Here is a 25,139-nt window from a genome sequence, read left to right on the forward strand (position 1 = left end):
AAGTCAGTTCACCGTATGACAGACGACAACGACAGTCCACCTCCTCAATCGAGAGTTATTTGGCATGTAACCCAAATATTTAATTCATTCTTTTTCGGCTAAGACGCTATTTTTCTCTTCGATTAAGAGTTTATTCTTCTCTTGGATCCAAGCTACTATCCTTATTTGGTCTCGAATGTTGATTCCCCAGCAAGTGATATACTATTCCTTGTACTATCCATTACTACAATCCTTCCTTGAAGAGGTGTTTATCTTGTGAGTCCCCGTTGCTTAGACAAATGTCTCTCTCTTTCTATTTTCGTAGTTCCGAACTACGATTACTCTGAATTTCTCATGGCACAATGAGAATATGTAGGCACGAGGATGCGAATCCTTGGAGAGCATACTTCTAATTATTCCTCATCCGCCTTAGGGCATCATCCATATCTTTCACTATTCATTACCTACCTTCGATCATAAATCGTTCACCCAGTGACATATTATTCCTTTGACATCGAAATACACTTTCTTTGGAATTCCATATCTACCCTTTTAGAACGCCTAACGAAAATTCCGCATTTCTACCTAGAGTTGTTTGGCCCTTAATCCAAACACTTAATTCATTCTTTTTATCTAAACACCCTATAGTGGAGGTCTGCTAGTCCACATAGCGATTAAAGTTGTTTACCTCTATGGTAGAAATATCATTTCTCTTATGGATTCCAATACACATTCACCTTTCGATTTCAAAAAATATTTATTCAGTCACTTGTTATCGAGTACCTCTATTTTGTGACTTCGGTCACTTCATTCCATTCATCTCCATGATACACTCGTATTCTACCTTCATTCACTCCGCGTGATATATCTATTCTCTGAGTTAAATACACTATACCTTTGTGCTCCATCTTGTACCTCCTTGTGAACCAAGAGTTGTTTGGCCCTTAACCCAAACACCTAATTCATTATTTTTTTATTGTTCTAATACAGTGATACAAGCGTTGTAGGCCCTCACATGTTGGTTCATACTGTTCACTCTTGGTTTCACGTCTTTTCACCCTTGTTGGAGTTTAAAACACTATTCTTTGGTTCAAACCATACCTTGATCACAATTCTTTTCACCCCCTCCTCTAGTTCCTTGAACTACGAAGCTCTAAATTCCTCATTGCACTATGAGGATACATAGGCATGAGGGCCCTAATCCTCACTGAGCACTCTATCTATTTCTCTTCCTTCCCTCATTCTTTTGCGAGTAATCTTTAGATATCACATCTATTCGAGCGAGAACAATCAAAATGATTCCCATGGGCCATGGATGTTTGGGGTGCTAATTGTAACACCCTTCTAAATACCCCAAATTATTATAATTAAAATAACAATATATTCATCAGAGTAATTATGCCCCGAAGGGTGTCACACAATCATTTCACAAAAATCCTCAAACATTCCTGTCATGCTCATTTATTTAATCAAAATAAGGTCTTTTGCATAATTCGCAGCGGAATAAAATCCAACATCAATGTAAAACATGTAACACAATACATGTAAATCATTCAACCACAAATATCAAATTAATTAAAACATTCCCTCCCGATGTTACATCTATCAGAGCATGACCCATAAGAAACTACTCTAGACTCCAAGCATAAGCTTCTACTCAACTCATTTCTCGTTACCTGAAAAATAGGCGTAAGGGTGAGTTCCTCAATCAATATAATAAGCATTATAGAACAACATGTAATGCCAAGTAATTAACACGTTAATTCACCCTAATTAGACTACGCATTCAGCAACAGTAATATCCATTCAAACATCATACTCAACAGTACAATCTCCATCATATTAAATCATTAGCAACCCAACACACAACACACATATGATACTGGAATACATCCATTCATATCATATGCCATACATTCCTTATGCAATGAGACTCTATGCATGCGGTACCGACTATGTTGTGAACATATAGTTCAACCTCACCGTCCAAATCCAGGCACGGCTACCAAGCTCACTAGTCCCACTCATTTGAGACATAGTGACTCACTCACTAATTCCTCACCATGGGAATTAGCTACCACCCCAAATGGGCCATGATATGCACGCTAATCACCTAGCATGCAAACAATAACAACAACAATCAACATGATTTACTCACTAATTCCTCACCATGGGAATTAGCTACCACCCGAAGGCCACAATACGCATGCTAATCACCTAGCAATGCAACATCAACGATAATCAAGAATAGACACATGCTCACACTCTAAGCTATAGAATAGTCTATTCACAAATGCATACATTCACAACATCATGTATACCATTCCACATTATCAACATAATTTATCACAAAAGCATATTATATCATGCCAAACAACAACCACAATATTAGCACACTCCACTAATATCTATACTGCTCAAACAGCGGGAATTAGTCTCTATTACATCATAGGCCAACATAGGCCAACCCTCAAATAGGCACACAACATTACAATTAACATTTTTCCACTCTGCAACAGCGTTAACCGGTTAACGCCCTGGGTTAACCGGTTAACGCAGCACAACACGCCTTCTGTCTCAAAATTTAACAGTGTTAACCGGTTAACGCCCTGGGTTAACCGGTTAACGCAGCACAAACAGCCAAATATCAGAAATTACAACAGTGTTAACCGGTTAACACCCTGGGTTAACCGGTTAACGCAGACAAAACAGCACATATTCATAATCCAACACAGTGTTAACCGGTTAACACCCTGGGTTAACCGGTTAACGCAAGACAGAAGCTGTTCCTGCGCTAACTCAAGGCAGAATGCAGAATTCTCCGCATTTTCCGCCATTGGAGGACTTCCGGACCTCCGAATCCGATTCCGTAAAAAGCCATACGATCGGGAAATTACAACAGTCTCAATTACCGACTAAATTTCAACTTCTAACACGGTTCATCCAACAAAATTTCAGTATTCACAGTTCCCAATTAGGGTCAATCAACAGCTTATCACTACCCATGACATATTATCCCATAATACCCGTTAATTGACGATAAACCCCCCCTTACCTGAGTTAATCCGGCGAATCCCTAAGCTCAAGCCCTTCCTTCTTCAACCTTCAGCCCTCGCTCTGTCTCTTTGCCCTTTTCCTCTTCTTTCACGATCGTTCTCTGTTTCACGTAAAACCTTTTCTTACCAAATGGGATATTTCCTTAAGTCCAACTTATATATTTTCCAAAATAATAATCCAATAATAATAATAATAAAATTTCCAATTATTTAATTAAATTAATAAATAAATTATTAACTCAATTCAAATAATTATTTTATTATTATCGGGGTGTTACAACTCTCCCCCACTAAAAGAGTTTTCGTCCTCGAAAACATACCTCAAGCGAATAACTCCGGATAAGACTCTTTCATCTGACTCTCAAGTTCCCAAGTCACATTGCCACATGCTGGTCCTCCCCAAGCTACCTTCACCAAGGCAATCTCTTTACCCCGCAACTGCTTCAACTCTCGATCCTCAATCCTCATAGGTGATGTTTCAACAGTCAGGTTATCTCTCACCTGTACATCATCTACTTGGACTACATGCGACGGATCATGAATGTACCTCCTCAACTGAGACACATGAAAAACGTCATGCAAATTCGCAAGCGACGGCGGTAAAGCGATACGATAGGCTACTTCCCCTATCCTTTCCAAAATCTGATAAGGACCAATAAATCGAGGCGTCAACTTCTTCGACTTCAAGGCTCGACCAACACCAGTTATCGGAGTAACACGAAGAAACACATGATCTCCCTCTTGGAACTCAAGTGATTTCCTCCTCTTATCATGATAACTCTTCTGACGACTCTGAGCAATTCTCATCTTCTCCTGAATCATCTTAATCTTTTCCGTAGTTTGTTGAACAATCTCCGGTCCAACCACAGCACTCTCACCGGACTCATACCAACATAAAGGCGTCCGACATCTCCTACCATACAAAGCTTCAAACGGTGCCATACCAATACTCGAATGAAAACTATTGTTGTAGGTAAACTCAATCAAAGGTAAATAACAATCCCAAGCACCTCCTTTTTCCAAAACACAAGCTCTCAAAAGATCCTCTAGTGACTGAATCGTCCTCTCAGTCTGACCATCAGTCTGCGGATGATATGCAGAACTCAATCTCAACTTAGTTCCCAAAGCCTTCTGTAAACCTTCCCAGAACTTCGATGTAAATCTAGGATCTCTGTCCGAAACAATACTCGACGGAATACCATGCAAACTTACAATCTTCTCAATATACAACTCAGCTAGTCTCTCTAACGGATAATCCATTCTGATCGGAATGAAATGAGCCGACTTTGTTAATCTATCAACAATCACCCAAATAGCCTCAAAATTCTTACTTGTCCTTGGCAACCCAGAAACAAAATCCATACTGATACTATCCCACTTCCACTCTGGAATAGCCAACGGTTGCATTAGCCCAGACGGCTTCTGATGCTCAATCTTTGACTTCTGACAAGTCAAACAGGAATAAACAAAACTCGCAATTTCTCTTTTCATTCCCGGCCACCAAAATAACTTCTTCAAATCATGATACATCTTCGTAGCTCCAGGATGAATACTCAAGCCACTACGATGTCCTTCTTCCAGAATACTCTTCTTAAGCTCGGCAACATCCGGAATACACACCCGGTCACCAATTTTCAAAACACCATTCTCATCAACTCGGAATTCACCACCCTGACCTGAGTTCACCAAAGTCAACTTATCAACCAAAAGCATATCAGATCTCTGACCTTCTCTGATCTCATCCAGAATGCCACTTGTTAATCTCAACATTCCCAGTTTAACACTATTGTGAGTACTCTCACACACCAAACTCAAGTCTCTAAACTGCTCAATTAAATCCAATTCCCTAACCATTAACATAGACATATGTAATGATTTCCGACTCAATGCATCAGCCACTACATTTGCTTTACCCGGATGGTAATTCAAACCAAAGTCATAATCCTTCAGAAATTCTAACCATCTTCTCTGTCTCATATTCAGCTCTCTCTGATCAAACAAATACTTTAAACTCTTATGGTCACTGAAAACCTCAAATCTTGATCCATACAAGTAATGCCTCCACAACTTCAAAACAAACACCACAACTGCCAACTCTAAATCGTGCGTCGGATAGTTCCTCTCATGAACCCTCAGCTGTCTCGAAGCATAAGCTATAACCTGCTTATTCTGCATCAACACACCACCCAAACCCAACAATGAAGCATCACAGTAAACCTCAAATGGTTCCGACGAACTCGGTAATATCAGAATAGGAGCACTAGTTAACCTTCTCTTTAACTCTTGGAACCCTTCTTCACATTTTGAGTCCCAAACAAACGCTTGCCCCTTTCTAGTCAACATTGTCAACGGTAACGCCAACTTAGAAAACCCCTCAATAAACTTCCTATAATAACCAGCCAACCCAAGAAAACTCCTTATCTCAGAAACTGACTTCGGAGCTTCCCACTTAGATACCGCTTCTATCTTAGAAGGATCAACAGCAACACCACCTCTTGAAATCACATGACCAAGAAAACTAACCTCTTCTAACCAAAATTCACACTTGGATAGTTTAGCAAATAACTTCCTTTCTCGTAGAACTTCCAACACCACTCTCAAATGCTCAGCATGTTCTTCTTCAGATTTCGAATACACCAAAATGTCATCAATAAACACCACAACAAACTGATCTAGATACGGATGAAAAATCCTATTCATATACTCCATGAATACTCCAGGCGCATTAGTCACCCCAAAAGGCATTACAGAATACTCATAATGTCCATACCTTGTTCTGAAAGCAGTCTTCTGAATATCTTCAGTCTTCACACGTATCTGATGATACCCAGATCTCAAATCTATCTTGCTGAACACACTAGCACCAACCAATTGATCCATCAAATCATCAATCCTCGGTAAAGGATACCGATTCTTGATCGTCACTTTATTCAGTTGTCTGTAATCCACACACAACCTCATAGTACCTTCTTTCTTCTTAACCAACAACACTGGTGCACCCCACGGTGACACACTCGGACGAATAAATTTCTTATCCAACAAATCTTCCAACTGACTCTTCAATTCAGCTAGCTCAACAGCAGCCATACGATAAGGAGCCATCGATATCGGTCTAGTACCAGGTACCAAATCAATCGAGAACTCAACTTCACGCTCTGGCGGTAATTCATTCACTTCTTCCGGAAACACATCAGGGAAATCACACACCACAGCTAGATCGCCAATCACCAGTTTATCTTTAGCCTCCAAAGTCGCTAACAGCATAAACAACTCTGCCCCATCTGCTACTTCCTCGTTCACTTGCCTTGCTGATAGAAACAAACTCTTTCCTTCCTCAATCTCAGGGAATATCACAGTCTTATCAAAACAGTTGATATAGACTCGGTTAAACACCAACCAGTTCATACCCAGAATAACATCAATCTGCACTAGCGGAAGACACACAAGGTCTATCCCAAAGTCCCTACCAAAAATACTCAAAGGGCAACTTAAACAAATTGAAGTAGTAGTCACTGAACCCTTTGCAGGAGTGTCAATCACCATACTTCCAAGCATCTCAGATATCTCTAACTTAAGTTTCACAGCACAATCCAAAGATATAAAGGAATGAGTAGCACCGGTGTCAATAATAGCTACAAGAGGAAAGCCATTAATATAACACGTACCTCGGATCAAACGATCATCTGCAGAAGTCTCAGAACCCGATAAAGCAAAAACCTTGCCTCCTGACTGATTCTCTTTCTTCGGCTTAGGACACTGTGGACTGATATGACCCACCTCTCCACAGTTGAAGCAAGTCACAGTCTTCAACCGGCAATCCGCAGCCAAATGACCACCTTTCCCACATTTGAAACACTTCTTCTCATTACTGGTACACTCATGGATACGATGTCCAGCCTGACCACATCTGTAACACTTAACAGGAGCACTAGAATCTCCTCCACTAGGTCTCTTCATTCCACTCTGCCTCTGGAAACCTTTACCAGCTGCATACGGTTTTCCACGATCAATCTGACTCTTGCCTTTCCTATCAACCCTTTGCTGATAGCTCTCTGCTCTAGCCTTGGAATCCTGTTCGAAAATCCTGCAACAGTCAACCAAATCAGAAAACACTCTAATCCTCTGATATCCAATAGCTTGTTTGATCTCAGGACGCAACCCGTTCTCAAACTTCACACATTTCGAAAATTCTCCAGCAGCCTCATTATAGGGAGTATAGTACTTTGACAGCTCGGTGAACTTCGCAGCATACTCAGTAACCGACCTGTTACCCTGCTTCAATTCTAAAAACTCTATCTCTTTCTTTCCTCTGACATCTTCTGGAAAATACTTTCTCAGGAACCTTTCCCTGAACACAACCCAAGTGATCTCAGTATTCCCAGCAGATTCCAACTCAGTGCGGGTAGCAACCCACCAGTCATCAGCTTCCTCTGACAGCATATGTGTACCGAACCTGACCTTCTGGTTATCAGCACACTCAGTTACTCTGAAGATCCTCTCGATCTCCTTCAACCACTTCTGAGCACCATCTGGATCGTATGCTCCCTTGAACATTGGAGGATTGTTCTTCTGGAACTCATTCAGTTGACGAGCAGCTCCCATCCCTACAACATTTGGATTCCCTCCAAGTACTCCAGCCAGCATACCCAGAGCCTCAGCAATCGCAGCATCATCTCTACCTCTTCCAGCCATCTCTATTCTGAACCCCAACAACTAAAACAATACGTACTGATAGGGTTACACAACACCTATCCCGTACAGGGAAAACAGAATAATTACGACTCGACACGACCGACTATGCTCTGATACCACTAATGTAACACCCTTCTAAATACCCCAAATTATTATAATTAAAATAACAATATATTCATCAGAGTAATTATGCCCCGAAGGGTGTCACACAATCATTTCACAAAAATCCTCAAACATTCCTGTCATGCTCATTTATTTAATCAAAATAAGGTCTTTTGCATAATTCGCAGCGGAATAAAATCCAACATCAATGTAAAACATGTAACACAATACATGTAAATCATTCAACCACAAATATCAAATTAATTAAAACATTCCCTCCCGATGTTACATCTATCAGAGCATGACCCATAAGAAACTACTCTAGACTCCAAGCATAAGCTTCTACTCAACTCATTTCTCGTTACCTGAAAAATAGGCGTAAGGGTGAGTTCCTCAATCAATATAATAAGCATTATAGAACAACATGTAATGCCAAGTAATTAACACGTTAATTCACCCTAATTAGACTACGCATTCAGCAACAGTAATATCCATTCAAACATCATACTCAACAGTACAATCTCCATCATATTAAATCATTAGCAACCCAACACACAACACACATATGATACTGGAATACATCCATTCATATCATATGCCATACATTCCTTATGCAATGAGACTCTATGCATGCGGTACCGACTATGTTGTGAACATATAGTTCAACCTCACCGTCCAAATCCAGGCACGGCTACCAAGCTCACTAGTCCCACTCATTTGAGACATAGTGACTCACTCACTAATTCCTCACCATGGGAATTAGCTACCACCCCAAATGGGCCATGATATGCACGCTAATCACCTAGCATGCAAACAATAACAACAACAATCAACATGATTTACTCACTAATTCCTCACCATGGGAATTAGCTACCACCCGAAGGCCACAATACGCATGCTAATCACCTAGCAATGCAACATCAACGATAATCAAGAATAGACACATGCTCACACTCTAAGCTATAGAATAGTCTATTCACAAATGCATACATTCACAACATCATGTATACCATTCCACATTATCAACACAATTTATCACAAAAGCATATTATATCATGCCAAACAACAACCACAATATTAGCACACTCCACTAATATCTATACTGCTCAAACAGCGGGAATTAGTCTCTATTACATCATAGGCCAACATAGGCCAACCCTCAAATAGGCACACAACATTACAATTAACATTTTTCCACTCTGCAACAGCGTTAACCGGTTAACGCCCTGGGTTAACCGGTTAACGCAGCACAACACGCCTTCTGTCTCAAAATTTAACAGTGTTAACCGGTTAACGCCCTGGGTTAACCGGTTAACGCAGCACAAACAGCCAAATATCAGAAATTACAACAGTGTTAACCGGTTAACACCCTGGGTTAACCGGTTAACGCAGACAAAACAGCACATATTCATAATCCAACACAGTGTTAACCGGTTAACACCCTGGGTTAACCGGTTAACGCAAGACAGAAGCTGTTCCTGCGCTAACTCAAGGCAGAATGCAGAATTCTCCGCATTTTCCGCCATTGGAGGACTTCCGGACCTCCGAATCCGATTCCGTAAAAAGCCATACGATCGGGAAATTACAACAGTCTCAATTACCGACTAAATTTCAACTTCTAACACGGTTCATCCAACAAAATTTCAGTATTCACAGTTCCCAATTAGGGTCAATCAACAGCTTATCACTACCCATGACATATTATCCCATAATACCCGTTAATTGACGATAAACCCCCCCTTACCTGAGTTAATCCGGCGAATCCCTAAGCTCAAGCCCTTCCTTCTTCAACCTTCAGCCCTCGCTCTGTCTCTTTGCCCTTTTCCTCTTCTTTCACGATCGTTCTCTGTTTCACGTAAAACCTTTTCTTACCAAATGGGATATTTCCTTAAGTCCAACTTATATATTTTCCAAAATAATAATCCAATAATAATAATAATAAAATTTCCAATTATTTAATTAAATTAATAAATAAATTATTAACTCAATTCAAATAATTATTTTATTATTATCGGGGTGTTACACTAATACCTTCCCATTGCATAACCGACTTCCTTACCCATCATATCTCTTTTCCTCCGAGTTTTATCGATGTTTTCCCTTCCCTTTGGGGATAAATAAAGTTCAATGGCGACTCTGTTGTATGTTTGAGCGTGCGATACGTTCAGGTATATTTTCGCTAACTTCAAGTTTGTCTGATATTCATTTAGTTCGGTTATATGTTCATAATTTGGATACTATTGGTTGTGATAATTAGAATAGTGAGCCATATGATTATGTTGATGATCAAGAACTTGGAGATGAGGTGCATATTCCAACTAATGATGATGAAGGGGAGAATGATATGTCCCACGATGAGAATCTTGGTGAAGCTCTAGAATTATCTCAAGTTCAACTTAAGAGGTCTAACATGAAGAGACAACCTTCTAGAAGGTATAATTCTAATGACTATGTGACATTGACTGATGAGGGTGAACCTGAGCGTTTTCAAGAGGCCCTGGAAAGTGATGAAAATCAAAAGTGGTTGGATATAATGCATGATGAGATGAAATCATTGCATAATAATCACACTTATGATTTAGTGACGTTGCCTTAAAGGAAAATGGGATTTGGAAAATCGGTAGATTTATAGAGTTAAACATGAGAGTAACTCTAAGTCTCCAATGTATAAAGTAAAATTAGTGGTGAAAGGTTTCCATAAAATAAAAGGGTGTTGGTTTTAATAATATTTTCTCACCTGTTGTATTGATGTCATCAATCAGAATCATGTTAAGTTTGGTTGCTACTCTTGATTTAGAGGTTGATTAAATGGATGGGAAAATGACTTTCCTTCATGGTGATTTGGAGGAATGATTTTCAAGTTAAAGGCAAAGAAGATCATGTGTGTGGATTGAGAAAGAGTTTATATGGATTGAAGCAAGCTCCAAGGTAATGGTAAAAGAAGTTTGAGTATGTTATGTGTGATGAAGAATACCAGAAGACAACTTCAGATAATTGAGTCTTTGTTAGAAAAGTTTCTAACGATGATTTCATTATCATGTTGTTATATGTTGATGATATGCTTATTGTAGGGAAAACTATTTCTAACATTGACATGTTAAGAAAGAAGTTAGGCGAATCATTTTCCATGAAAGACGTGATGAATAAAGTGTTACCAAGAGGGAAGTTTGAAGCTTGTTGTGATATCATCGATTAGGTGATTTCCTCCACATAATTGTGAGGGGGAGATTTGTTGAGTTTGAGATTCATTCCTATGTGGATAAAGATCCAAATATGTTAGCCCATTTATATCTGACTTATTTTAGTGGAGATGGTCAATTTAAGGTTGGGCGAAGGAGAGAAAAAGATGCACAAAACCCGCTACAAAAGAGAGAAAAGAGGAGAGAATCTTATTCCTATTTTTTTGCAACCAGTCTAACTAAATCGACAATTCCGGATTCGTTAACCGTTGGATCGAGCTCAAATTTAGAGTGAAAGTTCACAACACATGTGTCTACCTTTTGACCATTCGGATCTTCAAAACGAAGTCTAAGCTGAGAGATATCTGTTTCGCATTGAAGCTGCAAATTTGGATAATTTTTCAGCTTCTTGATTCTTATTTGTAAGCTAATTTGTTTTGTGATTTTGTTGTTGTTAACATTAATTAGTGAATCATTTTGAGACTCTCTTGTACTCTTATTTGATTATAGTAGGACTATTTATTTGATCTGAACGACTCTCAATTTTTACACTCATATTGAAGGATTTTTTACGTTAAAATATCAATGTTCTCTTATGTTTTTATTTGTTTGATTTGTTGTCATATATTTGTTGTTGATCCGATTTTTATTTTACAAATTTGAAGAATTTTATATCCATTGCATATTGGTTTATTACCTTAATTTCCCATCAAGAGTTTAAGTATTCTCCTCTTGAAGAAACAAACAATAACATATGTGTTAATGTAATAAACAACCAACATTCTTAAATTAGTGACCTCATTGTGTTCTAGCTTAATGGAGAATTTGAGACCTAGAGGTACATGGTGGTTGGTGCATGCCGTGTTAAAACTCAAAAACGCAACAAGAAAACAAAATTGGGACCCCTAAAAACTTAAAAGGTGGGCGTGCTAAGATGCTGAGTGAATGATAATGAAGAACAAACAAAAGATGGTGACTCCTTTGGCATCTTTCAATGTCATGTGATAAGAAATGTATTCTACACCGTTGTTTCACATAAACTTCATTTAGATAGATGGATATACATCAACACAGCTAGCTAATCAACAAGATAATCTCAAACGCTGCCCATTTCACCAAACAAGTATAGAAAAATCATTGCTAGCTACACTACAAAAACTCTCAAATCAATCACCCTTTACTCAAAGTAAGAATTAGACCTAGAGAATAATCACTATTTCTTTTTGATGTTGATGAAAAATGAATTCAATGTGAAATAATTTATATTTAAATATATTTATGTAAAAGTGAATTCAAGAATAAATTTATATTTAAATTTAAATATTACATTTATTCAGGTATATTTGATTCTATTTTTAAATTTTCTTCATAATTAATTCTACATATAATAAAAATTTCTAATTTTAACTTTAAATGTAATTTTTAGATTTAAGTTTTAAAACTCACATTTACATTAATATATTTAAACAACAACCAATAACTCGAAATTAATTCTTGTTATTGCATAATAAGACACATGCTTAGAATCAAAAGATCTAAATCTAGTATATAGAATAGAAAATCACTTAGTGTTTGATAATTAACTTTTATAATTATTGTCGCATTGCTTAAAATTTAGGTTTAGGCGTTTCTCTAGAAAAAAAATTATTTTATTTTTTCTTAATTATTTATTAGTGGAGTAATCTTGATCTCAATTATTATTTTTATTTAAATAAGTGATTTATATATATTTAAAGTTTTTTTTATTCCATTGATTTGCTTCTAACTTTGTGTGTAGTTATCTTCTTTCCCCTTTTTATTACGGTGTTCATTTGGTTCAGATACATATTATTAATGATTTAGGTGTGTTGAATATTGTAGATAATGAGACATTGATATTCTAGACAGTTCCATTTTCTCATATTTTATACGCATTAGCGTATATAAATGTCGTTTATCATTTTATTCTACTAACTTGTATGATGTGAGTTTATTTTTATTTTCATCCTTTTAATTTTTAGTGTTGTTTATAGTTGTTATACTTTGTCAATTTGAATGAATGTCATTAAATTTTTAGTAAAAAATAAATATTTTTATGATTAATTTTTAATTTTAAATTTAATTTTCAACTTACTTTTACATAAATAAACTTATATAAATATAAACTATTTTAAATTTTGAGTTTTTTTAAGAGCGAAAAATCCCAAAAATTATCATACTAGGTGTATACATGTAATTGGATGTATGAAATGATGAAAAAACTTTAAAATATGGGAGTAATCCAAATTTTAATTGCAATTGTAAGTCTTGAATATGTAACTAAAGTGTGACTGTGGACATTTATTTTCTTTACAAGGTTAAAGAAGAAGAAAAATAACATAAGAAAAAATAAATTTTCCTTAAAAATGGAAGTTTAAGTCGTATCCGCTGCAAAGATGTTACTCATCCCTTAAGGGAGAGATGAGTGAATCAGAAGATCGATGTCACTAGAGGTTTTGAGCTTTTCCATGAAATTAGGGCTATGGTTCCTTCTCTGAGAGTGTGGATGAATTTAAACATAGAGCTTTATAGGATAATATCCTTAATACTTTGAATGAATTATGGTACTTATTCAAGGGATTCTCAATTAGGCTAATACTAAGGGAAGAGGCAGAGTAGAAAGATGAGTCAGTAATGTCCATCCCTTTGGATAAAGAAAGGACTTATTTGGAGGATATACAAAGAATTTGATATGAATCCAGAGAAACCAAGTTTCCAAGTTCCACTGGATGTACTCAAGGTACCGCCAAATTCAGTACAAATTGGAGTGTCATTACAACTACCATCTACGTTAATGATAGTGCAAGAGTACTCTTGGGATTTCCAAGAGATGAAGTGATTATTTGTGTGCTCAATTTGAGGTTTGTTGAAGCAAGTAGTTAAATAATTCGTCATAGAGCGGGCAACCAATGAGAGTCTATATCTTAGAATAATTTCATGAGAGACACAAACAGCGTTACAGTTTCTCCAAGCCCGCCAAATTCCCACAGCAAAGAGATTATGATTGGTACCATGTATCTCTAGTTTTTATCCAATAGTGATTATCTTGGTTCAATTAGAAATCAGGATGATTAAACCCAATGTGTAACTAAAAGTTTCTAGAATTCATATAGTCATGAACACAATGGAGTAAAGTCTCCTCTTCGAGGTCACATCTAGAGCACAAAGCCAAAGGGGCTATATTTTGATGATATATAAGAAAGAGAATGGGAATAGACTTGTGACAAACAATACAAAAGAGGAACTTTATCTTTTCTAGGAAGCCTAATTTCCATATTTGATTCCAAGATTGAGTGGCATTGATAGAAACGTGAAGCTATTATTTTTTATGGAGGATCCAAGTGTAGACACTCTTAGTAGTGTAAGTACCATTTATGTTATCGGACCAAATGAAGGTCTTCTATTTTGAAGTTAAAGTTGAGTCTTTTGGAGGTGATCTCAGTAGTGGTGTGAGGGGTGAGCTGAGTATACAAGTGTTGAATATGGAGAATTGATGTAGAGTAAAAATCCTTGACAATTAGGGTAGTGTCGTGTATGTGAACAAATCAACCAGAGTAGTCATGGGTCCAAGAGGAGACCAATGGTTGTACTAAAAAGATGGGGATCCTGACCTTAATTTCCGAGCAAAACCATCTTTTAACACGTTATTAGCTCTCATAATTAAGTGCTTAATGGCTTATGAAACTTTTTCTCTATGTATGAAAATTATGTAGTCAAATTTTCTAAGTCATTATGTATGAACACTTGAAAAACAGTAACAATTGTTTGAAAAATTATGATGAAAGAGGATATTTAAAATCTAAAAACCTTATGCTATATATACATCACAAGATGCCTTTTGGGTGAGTAGCAATGAATGAAAAATGTTAATGATTAATTGCAATGATTTGTTAAAAAAACTCATGAACGTGTGCAATGAAGATGTATTACAATGATTCGGAATTTTCAAGAAGCAATCGATTGTTTTAACATGTCAATCGATTATTCCATGTTTAACATTTAAAAATATGCAAAAGTTACACATGACAGACGATTTTGGTGATGCATAAATCGATTATGGGGCTAAAATGGGAGACCCCTCAATCGATTGTCTTATAGCATCAATTGATTGATGCTTGAACAAAAACAAAATGTTAGAATCCAGGGACTTCTAAACAATTGATTGTACCATGATGTCAATAGATTGTTCCCTTAAGAAACTTGGAATTTTTCTTTTTAAAACATGTGTTATGAATGGAAATCATGTAATAATGCTAGGGATCTTTTAGAATGGATTAGATGAGAAGATTTTGAGAACCTAATTCTTATATACATATGAATTTTCATTGTACCTTAATCTTCATGATTCAAGCCTTTGAAATCCAAAACTTATGTGTCGCACCTCGAAAAATGAGAACACGACTTAAGTGAAGCGTAATCGCATGATGGACTAAACATAGTCGCCACCGAACTTTGTTTATTCCTAAAAAGGAAAGGGGAGATATCGATAAAACCCAAGAAAGAACGACAAATATTATGGTCATCGCAACCAAATCAGGATTCAGGAGTCTATTACGCAAGGGAAAGGTATTAGCACCCCTCACGTCCGTTGTACTCAACGGGAACCATTAGGCTAGTTGTGCACGTTAGTGTTAGCTTGAAATGTTAGACTTCTCAAGTTACTATGAGGGAAAGAATAATAGGATAAAAACAAAGAGAATATGCTTTTGGATTTTTGCAACGAAGGGGACTAAACCTAAGTTTTTTACTAATGGGCCTGACAAGATTTCACAATCCTACTCCTACGTATCTCCGGGTGCAATTGAGAATTCAAGGCTTACGTAGTTCTGGGTAGAAAATGTTTATTTGTTGGTCGGTTTTAGCTTAAGTTGTATTGTATTAATCGACGAAAAATATTGTTTTACTCAAAACAAGTGAGGAGCGGACGTATACCACCCATCGAATGGATTTATAAATCAACATTCGGAAAAACGTCATTTATCTCAACTCAACAATTGTGGATGAAGCATTGCCTTGCATCATCTTAAGACAAGGTGTCTTTTGTTTTTGAAAAGGTTTCGAAGATTAATCACGTGGCGGCGAGAAAAGAGTTTGATGTGTTGGATGTATTTTATAGGTGAATGACGAACATTTGATGAGAACGAGACATAAGCCTCGGGATCAATCACTTGGGGTTCCACCAGAATGCTAGATTCCAATGGTCCTTTTTCATTCGAATTAGTTGAGAAAATTGTTTGATGGACAACGAACGCTTGATAAGAATCAATTGTTCAAAGAGTTGCGCCAGAATGCTTGATCCCAACGACCCTTATTTTGTCTAAGTTAATTAAAGTGTTTTAGGGACGAAAGAAAAGAATGAACGGTTAACCCAAGACGCGAGGCTCGGGACCGATCATTCGAGGGTTCCCACCGGAATGCCAGATTCCAATGGTCCTCTTCTTTCGTGTTTTTTTTTAAAAAAGTTTTAATATAAACTTAAATGATCGGGATACAAATGATTTAATCAGATTAAAAGGTATAACTTAGGGTAGGATCAAAATTTAAGAAATTAGTCATAATTTTTATTCTATTAATTAATTAACATTATTACTAGATATTTATTTAGTTATTTATTCATAATATTCTAACAATAACAAATAAAACTACAAAGAAATCGACATTATTTGAAAATAATAATTCTATAGTTATTCAAACATTTAAAGAAAATAACAAGAAATTAAGTTGGAGAAAAATAAAATAATATATTTTTTACGTCTAGTAAAATGAAGTGAGAAAATAAGACCAACTTAACATTAAACATATGCAAATTATTTTACTAAAAAAATTTGATGATGAAATAATTAAATTTTCTTTTTTTCTTTTCAAAACATAATTAAAAATAACAAAAGAAAATAAATTAAATCTACTTTTTTTTCTAACATAATTTAAAAATAATAACGAAAATAACTAAATTAACCCTTTTTTATTTTTATTTTTATAACACAATCTAAAAATAATAATGAAAATAACTAAATTAACTTTTTTAAATTTTTGTTTGAAATAAATAAGAGAAAATAAAAAAAAAACTATAGAATAAATAATTTTTCCTTTTTTTTATATTACTAATATTACTGATAAAAAAAATTGCAAGAAATAAAACTTATTTTTTCATTTCATTATTAATTACAGCATTACAGTCACAAACGTTAATTATACAAATACTAAAACATATTAATTATAGACTCTACTATTCTCTTTGATATTGTAGCACAAACGTTAATAATTACTACATTATGATATCATAATTCCAATTGAATATTATTTCCTATTATTATCTCACAGATACTATAACACATATCAATTTCATTTAATATTGTTTATATTTATCAATGCTGCAAAACTGTATTAAATTCGTTATTTAGTCATTTAAATCAAAATACAATTTCAAGATGATGAGATAGCATTGCCAACTTATCGGTTACTTTGCAATGATGATGAGATATCAATCAAACCAATGCAGCCACTTTAACGCTTATTATTTTCTTAAAAAATTATTAAATAAGGATTAAAGCAATTGAAAGAAAAAAAAGAGAGAAACATAACAACAGTAACTCTTCATCACCCAAACTCTATCTCTTCCTCTCGTTGATTTCTCTTTGCCCTTGTCAGAGAAAGGCGGTCGGCGGCGCCATCGTCCCCTATGGTGATTCCCTACCTCAAAACTTTACTTTCCCAAAATAAACCCCCCTTATATTTTCATGTTTGTTATGAATTTGAACTCCATTTTATCAAAATCTCAACCTAAAAGGAGATCGTCCCTCTCAGAAATCACAACACAATTAAAAGAAAAAGCAACTAACAACAACATTCAAAAGACAAGCTTACGGATTTCGACACGTAAAAGGGATTGAAGATAAAACAACAAAGATTAACGAAGGAGTAAAGAAATACCTAGATTCAGGTAAGAAATTTTCGCCCTCTAAATCTTGTTTTCTGTTTGGATCTTCCTCTCTCTGTATTTGTTGGTTTATGTTCGTGTTGTTAAAAAATATTGCTGCAATATTTAGAGTTTGAATATTTCTATATTTGCTTAATAAATTTTTGTGTTTGGACTTAAATCTGGGAGATAAATTTGAGTTTCTGACTGATAGAGAAAATATTATATCAGATTTACTTGGAAATTTCTTTGGTTTGGTGGTTTGAAGAAAAAAAAAATATTTCAGTTTTTCTTCAAATTCTCTCTGTTTTGAAATTTGAAAATGAAAAATCTCCCCCTCATACTTTCTGCTACTTGTTATTTATATTCAAGAAAATAAATTAGGATTGTTTGAATATAAAAACATCTTTTGTTTTGGTTCAATTTTATTTCTGGTGAAGTTCCTGCTTAATTGCTCATCCTATGTTTCTCTGCTAAAACCTTTTTGCTCTTTTTACTCTTGACTTTTTGAAATATGTTTTGCTTAGAAAAATATGTTAACGACACTATTCTGCAACTACTGTAGCAATAAGACAAAAACCTGTCCAAACCAAAGAGAGCAGAGTTCTGGTTGTGTAGAGGAAAAAAAAGACAAACAAGCTCTTAGTCATTGTGTAACTAATACACTTGAAGAGCCCCTTTGATTTTGTAATGGTTACTACAAAAAAATGTAAATTATGTGTAATAGAGGCTTTGTGGTGTAATATAAATCCCTATCTTTTTTTTAAAGTTTTTTTTATGATGTAAAAAGAAAATAATCTAAAGTGTAAATAAAATTTTAATTTTAAAAAAAATAAAAATAAATAAAATAATAATAAAAAAATATAATTATAAATATGACAAGAAACTTCTTTTTTTTAAATGAAAGAAACAAATTTAAATTCTACATTTTTTTAGAAATTTACTTCAATTTAAAAATATAAAATAAATTTGATTATTATTATGACCTATTTTTAAAAACACACATAAAAATCTTTAATAAGATATAATAAACAAGAAATTAACAAAACAAAAAAACCAATTAAGACTTAATTTATTTTTGAAAAGGAATGTAAAAATGAAAATCCAAAACTAAACCTTTAATGCAAAATGCAAATTAAATTTCTAATCATCCATATGCAATGTAAGACAAATGATTATGTAGTATATGTATGGATGAATGGAATAGCGATGTAGTTCAAATCGATTAAAATCAACTTATAAAAATCAAAACAAAGACCTTAAGTTATCAAATTAACAATGGTTGAGTGAATTTCCACACCAAATGTCGGCTATGGATGTGTAATGAATGGAGGTATGTACGAATTGGTCAAATTGAATAAATCGATCAAAGTGAACATTAATCATGACTTATGTATGCGAAATGAAATCTTTACAACCAGATGAAACAATCATAAGGAATCAGTTCGAATGATGAGATGCAGATGAATGAAATGACTGCATAAAGATGGTATGTGAGTGAATGACTTAGTTGCAGATGAATGAATGTCAATGGGTAAATGCATATGAATGACTTTAGGTGGGACAAAATTTAGGGTATGACATTATGCAATCTTGAAAATTGATTCCAATTTTTTTCTTCTTTGATCTTTCTTCATTGATTAGCTTTTGTCTTCACCAAAACTAAGCTAAGATAGATGATGAACATCTTCTTCACAGTGAATATCAGTGGAGGTATTATCCTTCCAAATAAAGTTACGAGTTATACGATTAATTGTGTCACAAATATTTTGAGGGATCCAAGTGGCTTTCACGTAGTAAGAGGGAATAGACGATAAAGATGAAGTAGCAAGAGCTAATATACCATGCTTGTTGAGAGGCTTGTTTTTCTAGGAAGCCATGCGAGTTTTCATTTTCTCCAAGATGAAATTATAGAACGATCTTTTAGCCCTACCTTTGAGGATAGGAAAACCAGTCTGTTTTTCTAAGGAAGTGGTACACCGAATCCTGGAGATAGATGTTTGTTGGTTGATTTTAGCTTGAGTAATTCTAGAAGAATAAAAAACACGGGACTTAGATAGATTAATCTCCGACCCTAATGCCCGACTAAAGTTGTCCAAAAAGGTGGCAATAACTCTGATTTGTGACTTCTTTGTCTTTGAAAAAAGGAAAACATCATATGAAAATAGAATATGAGACAGATGAGGACCATTTCTAGAGATACATATAGGAATCCAAGAACCACTACGAACAACATAATTGGTAGCAATAGAAAGCTTATCCATGCGTATAATGAGATGGTAAGGAGATAATAGATCCCCTTGTCAAAGATCCTGAGAAGGCTTGAAAGTTGGCATTTTAATCTCATTCCATAAAATAGATACAAATTAGGATGTGATGTAATGCATAATAAGTCAGATGGTTATCTGAGGGAAACCAAAGTCTAACAAGCATCTTTTAAGAAACTCCCAGTTCACGTTGTCAAATGCCTTTTCTAGATCCAACATGAAGGTAACATCACCTTTATTCTTCTTCGTTATGTGCAAGTAGTGTATAATTTCCTACAAAATAATAGCATTGTCAGTGGTTCCCCTTGTAAGACCCAATTTTGACCCTAAGATCCCTCATACCATCTCATCATTTGCATTGGCTTTGGGATCACATCTTGGTATCATTTTCACCCCTCATTCATTGAGTTTGCATTGGGAGAGATCACCAAGCATATTTGTTTGTATAATACTTTATTTTTATTTGTTTACTAACTAAAATACCAAAAAATATGTCTAGTGTAACTTTGTTTCTTTTGTAGGTAGTGTGTTTGTCCACCTGTGCCTCATCAAGCTCATATCTAGGGTTTGAGACCCTCAATGCAAGAGATCACTCAAGGAAAGGTTAACATTGCTTCTAAACATCATAAATGGATCCCCGTGTTCTTTATTTGTCATTTGATCAAGAATTCATCAAGATTTTGAAGCTTATTTGCCTGGGAAGCCCTAATTCATCTAGGTATCTTGTGTGACTTTCTCAACAAGTTTCTTTAACAATTGATAAAATATTTTATGGGATACTTCATTTAAACTCATCTTAATCATATATGATTCTCCATGAGCCCCAAAGATCAAAATAACTTCAAGTTTGCAAGTTGGTTCAAGGAGGTTGACTAGAGAAGTCAACTGGTCAAATCTAGGGTTTCCTATATGAAAATTATTCCAAGATCCAAGTTACTCTTTATCACATTCCAAACAACTTTCATGTTGGCAGCAAAAGCTAATTTTTCTTGTAAAGTCATTTTTTACGGTGAAAAATTATAGGTCATTTTGTTTGTGCCCTAGATGGAAGGTCAACTTCCAAGGACCATAACCTGCTCAATTTTTATGATATGAAGGTCATCCAAGTTTCATGATTAATTTAAAGATGTGTTCTCCAATTTTTCTTCTTTGAGAAAGGTCAAAATTCACTTGCAAGGGCATGTACCAAGAGGAAACATTATAGGTCATTTTGGGCCATCATCATTGAACAAGCAATTTTCCTCAAATTCGAAAATCCATAACTCCCTCATGAAAGATTCAAATGGTGTCAAATATGTGACCAAATTGAATAATATTGAAATATCTACAAATTTGAATAAGTAAGTAAAGTCATTTGAAGCTCATAGCAAAAGTTATTCAAGGTGGAAAAAGTGGTCATTTGACTTTTAACTTCGAAAACTTTCAACCATGTTTAATTATTCCAAATTCCACACCAATCTTCATCATGATCCAAGCTCCAAATGGAAAACGTTTCAACATCAAAGTTGTTCCTCTTCATGCTAGCTTTCCAAAGAGTCTAAGATCATGACATTTGGATTAATTTTGAAGGACTTGCACATGGGTGCATTGCATGGCCCTATTTGGAAACTTTTGTGATCAATTTTAAACCAATATTGCATGGCTTCATGAATTGCTTTCAGCATCACATCTGCACGAATTTGGACTTATATTAATCATCATTTGGGCCTTGTAGCATGCGCATGCAACCATGCACACCACATTTCTATTTTTGGCCAATTCTTGAAAGTGTGTGGAAATGAATCTTTGAGGTTATAAATACATGTCATTCTGCTCAGAATTGATGACCTCTTGCCCAAGCTTTGATCTGAAAACTCTCCCATCCTCCATTGATAGAACACCTTGAGGATTTCTCTTGAAATTGAGTTTTAATTCCCCTTCTATTTTGGGATTGAAACTCCAAGGGTTCAAGCTTTTTTTGCATCCAAATCATCTCCTGCAAGTTAGTAGAAGCAAGGCAAAGCAAATTGGAAGAGAGATCGAGCTCCATTACTACAAATAAAAGGTGATTTTTAAGAAACTTTCCTTCTTCGATTCTCCCTCAATTCTCCATCATATCTCTTGATTCTTGGTTGTCTGAAGTCCTACCAATGTAGGCAACAAGATTGAGTTACTTTGAGGTCAAATCGAAGCAACTCAGTTCATCCACCTCATTTTTCAATTCCATATATCTCTCTATATATTGAGAGTTGAGAAAAATAGAGGCCAGATTTGTGCTCTCAGTCATTTTCTCTTTAAATTGGTATGTGGATCTTCATTTTTGGTGAACTTTAGAGGTGGACCAGTTCGGTGGGGTCCACCGGAGAAGATGACCGGAGCTAGGGCTTTGGTGTTGCGCTAAAACGTCCCAGGTCATCTGATCCTTGCCTTGTGTTCTAATCTTGGTCATTGGTTTGAATTACCACATTTGCAACGCATTTGACTTGGTGCATGGTAGACACCACACGCACGGCCATCAGATCTACCACCTCAATTAATGAGGAAGATCTGTTGGTCCTTGTTTTTTCTCTTTTTATTTTAATTAGCTTATTTTGTTTAATTCATAATAACTTCATTTTTAATCCAAAAAATACGGGACTTTCACCAAAAATCTTTAAATAATTTCCTCTTCAATATTTTGAATTAAAATCATTTTTTTGGATTATATTTGATATTTTTTGTGACTTAAATAGTTTTTGACTTGTTTTTAAATATTTTTAAATACTTCTGACTTTCTAAAAATTCCCAATTTTTTTATCTAAGGTCCTTTGACCTTGTTTGACCTAGGATAAATCCCTTGGCCATTTATTTGGTGATTTGAAGGGACTTGAGGTTTTTCCCTTTTTAAAATGCATTTCACTTCTTTTTTTTATTTTACTTTTAATTGTTTAATTGTTTAAAAATATTGTTAAGCCATTTGGTTGACCTTGTGTTATTTCATCTTCTGTTTGGCCTTGATCATGGTTGATTTGAACTTCCATTTGATCAATACTATTGGATTTAGGGAGTTGATGAAGTGTAAACTTCATCCCTCAAGATGAATGGATAGTATTGATCATATGAAATTCCTCCCTTGACCAGTTTGGTTTTCTATTTCTCTTTCCCTCTTCATCTTCATCACTCTTCGTTCCCAATCCATCATTGGCCAATGATTTCTCTACAAATCAAATGCTAGTTGATTCATCAATGACCTTGTGTCAGATGAATCAACATGAGCTTGATTGAGATAGGTCCACCCCATTTTATTTTTGTGTGTGGTATGCTTTAGGAGCTTGGTTCTTTGTACCATATCTCTAGCATGCATTAACACCAATATTTTTATTGTCCGACCTCAGATAGTTGTGACTTCTACATAAGTCCAATTACGATTGCTTAACATAGAGTTAAATCTGTCCCAAAAGGCATAGCATTCTTGTAAGTGAAATTGTAAGTCTCCCATTCCTCATGGTATTGTGTAAAGACTTAACTTTTTTTTTCATTTATGAGAGCTAGTGGCATACTTGTTGATTTATCCAAGTTGGAGCCCTTCTCATAGATGATGTCTTGGTTCATGTCTTTATGCTTGTGATTGGATGGTTGAGTGTTCTCCAAAGAATGACTTGAACAATTGAATGCTTCACTAACATTTGACTAACATTTCTTTATTATTGATTTATCTTTAATGTCATTTACTTAATGCAAATTTAAATTTTAGTATCTTTATCATTCATTTCCATTTACATTTCATGCAAAATGTTTATGTTTCAGTCATTTTTACTTTGCTCACTTGAGCCATATCCTTGTTCTTGTATATATTGTGTGCTTGTGATTTTGGTTTGTTTGTGGTATTAAGACCTTAAAATACCTAATAACAACAAAAACCCTAAAAAGTATGTTGGTGGATTGTTGAACTTCTGCCCTTGACTTGATTTGAACTTTTGGACTTAGAATAGGAAACTTCCTTATGCTTCTAGGACTTGGGCAATGCCATTCAGCTGAGACAAGCATTGAGTTCCCCATTGGTTTACCTGTTATTTTATCTTCGTGCTTAAGCTGTTATTTTGATCTTGTTGTTTTTATCTGATGATTTTTTCTATGAGTTTGCCATAAGGAATATTTCATCTGATACATTTTGAAGACACCAAAGACTGCTTGCTTTTGGAATGCTGCTTGGATGGTGGCCATCTTTATTTGATGCCTATGATCTTCATATTTATTTCTTGGATGGGTATGCTTATTGCTTGCTTAAAGGTCCAAAGGAAATAGGTTTCTATCTGACATTCTTGTCTTGTGGATTGCATCTCATTGGTCATATCTTTTCAACCCTAAACTTTTAATTTTTGTCTAGGATAGTCCGTTCATATCCTCCCACTTCTTTAATTTCAAAATCTCTCCCTCATTTCAAAACCTTATTTGCTTATTATTTTCAACTTAGACATGTTTTAATGGTTAGAAACCATGGCCTTATGCCATTGAATTTTCAAACATTTTCTTAAATCAAATTTTTTAAAAAACTTAACCATATTGACTTTAATTTCAAAATACAAAAAGAACTAACAACCTCATATAATCCTTTTAGCCATTTTGTGCCTTTTTCTTTTAACCTTTTCAAAAAGGGAGCATTTAGATTTGAGTTATCTTTGGTTGAGATATAACTCTCTCATTTTCCTTGATATTAGATTGTAAGTCTTTCCATTTATTAGGAGTTAGTGGCATACTTGTTGATTGAATCCAAGTTGGAGCCCTCCCTCGTAAATGTTGTAAAGCACTCATTATCGGTGGATATTTGATTGAGTATTCTCTCTTTGATAACAAAAGATCGTTAAGCTTTTGTTAAAATCAATCCACCAATCTCTTTAAAAAATTTACCACGAACTATGAGGTTTTGATCCCTCATTTTTATATTGGTACGTAGGCATAAGACTTAAGGTTT

General features: G+C 35.0%; 2 long non-coding RNA genes across 3 annotated transcripts; one reads left to right on the forward strand and one right to left on the reverse strand.

Annotated features, from left to right (window-relative positions):
• Positions 1–1,410: 1,410 nt before the first annotated feature.
• Positions 1,411–18,512, reverse strand: LOC127126140 (uncharacterized). 2 transcript variants are annotated; one of them, XR_007804919.1, is made up of 2 exons: positions 17,957–18,512; positions 1,411–1,655 (listed from the first exon to the last, which is right to left on the reverse strand). It is a non-coding gene; the product is annotated as an uncharacterized LOC127126140 (long non-coding RNA). The 2 variants fall into 2 exon arrangements; XR_007804918.1 differs by lacking the exon at positions 1,411–1,655 and adding an exon at positions 7,950–8,194.
• On the forward strand, positions 17,220–18,710 carry LOC127126138 (uncharacterized). The gene is made up of 2 exons (XR_007804917.1): positions 17,220–17,966; positions 18,508–18,710. It is a non-coding gene; the product is annotated as an uncharacterized LOC127126138 (long non-coding RNA).
• The last annotated feature ends 6,429 nt before the right edge of the window (positions 18,711–25,139 follow it).

This window comes from Lathyrus oleraceus, chromosome 3 (assembly GCF_024323335.1).
Source record: "Lathyrus oleraceus cultivar Zhongwan6 chromosome 3, CAAS_Psat_ZW6_1.0, whole genome shotgun sequence".
NCBI lineage: Eukaryota > Viridiplantae > Streptophyta > Magnoliopsida > Fabales > Fabaceae > Lathyrus > Lathyrus oleraceus.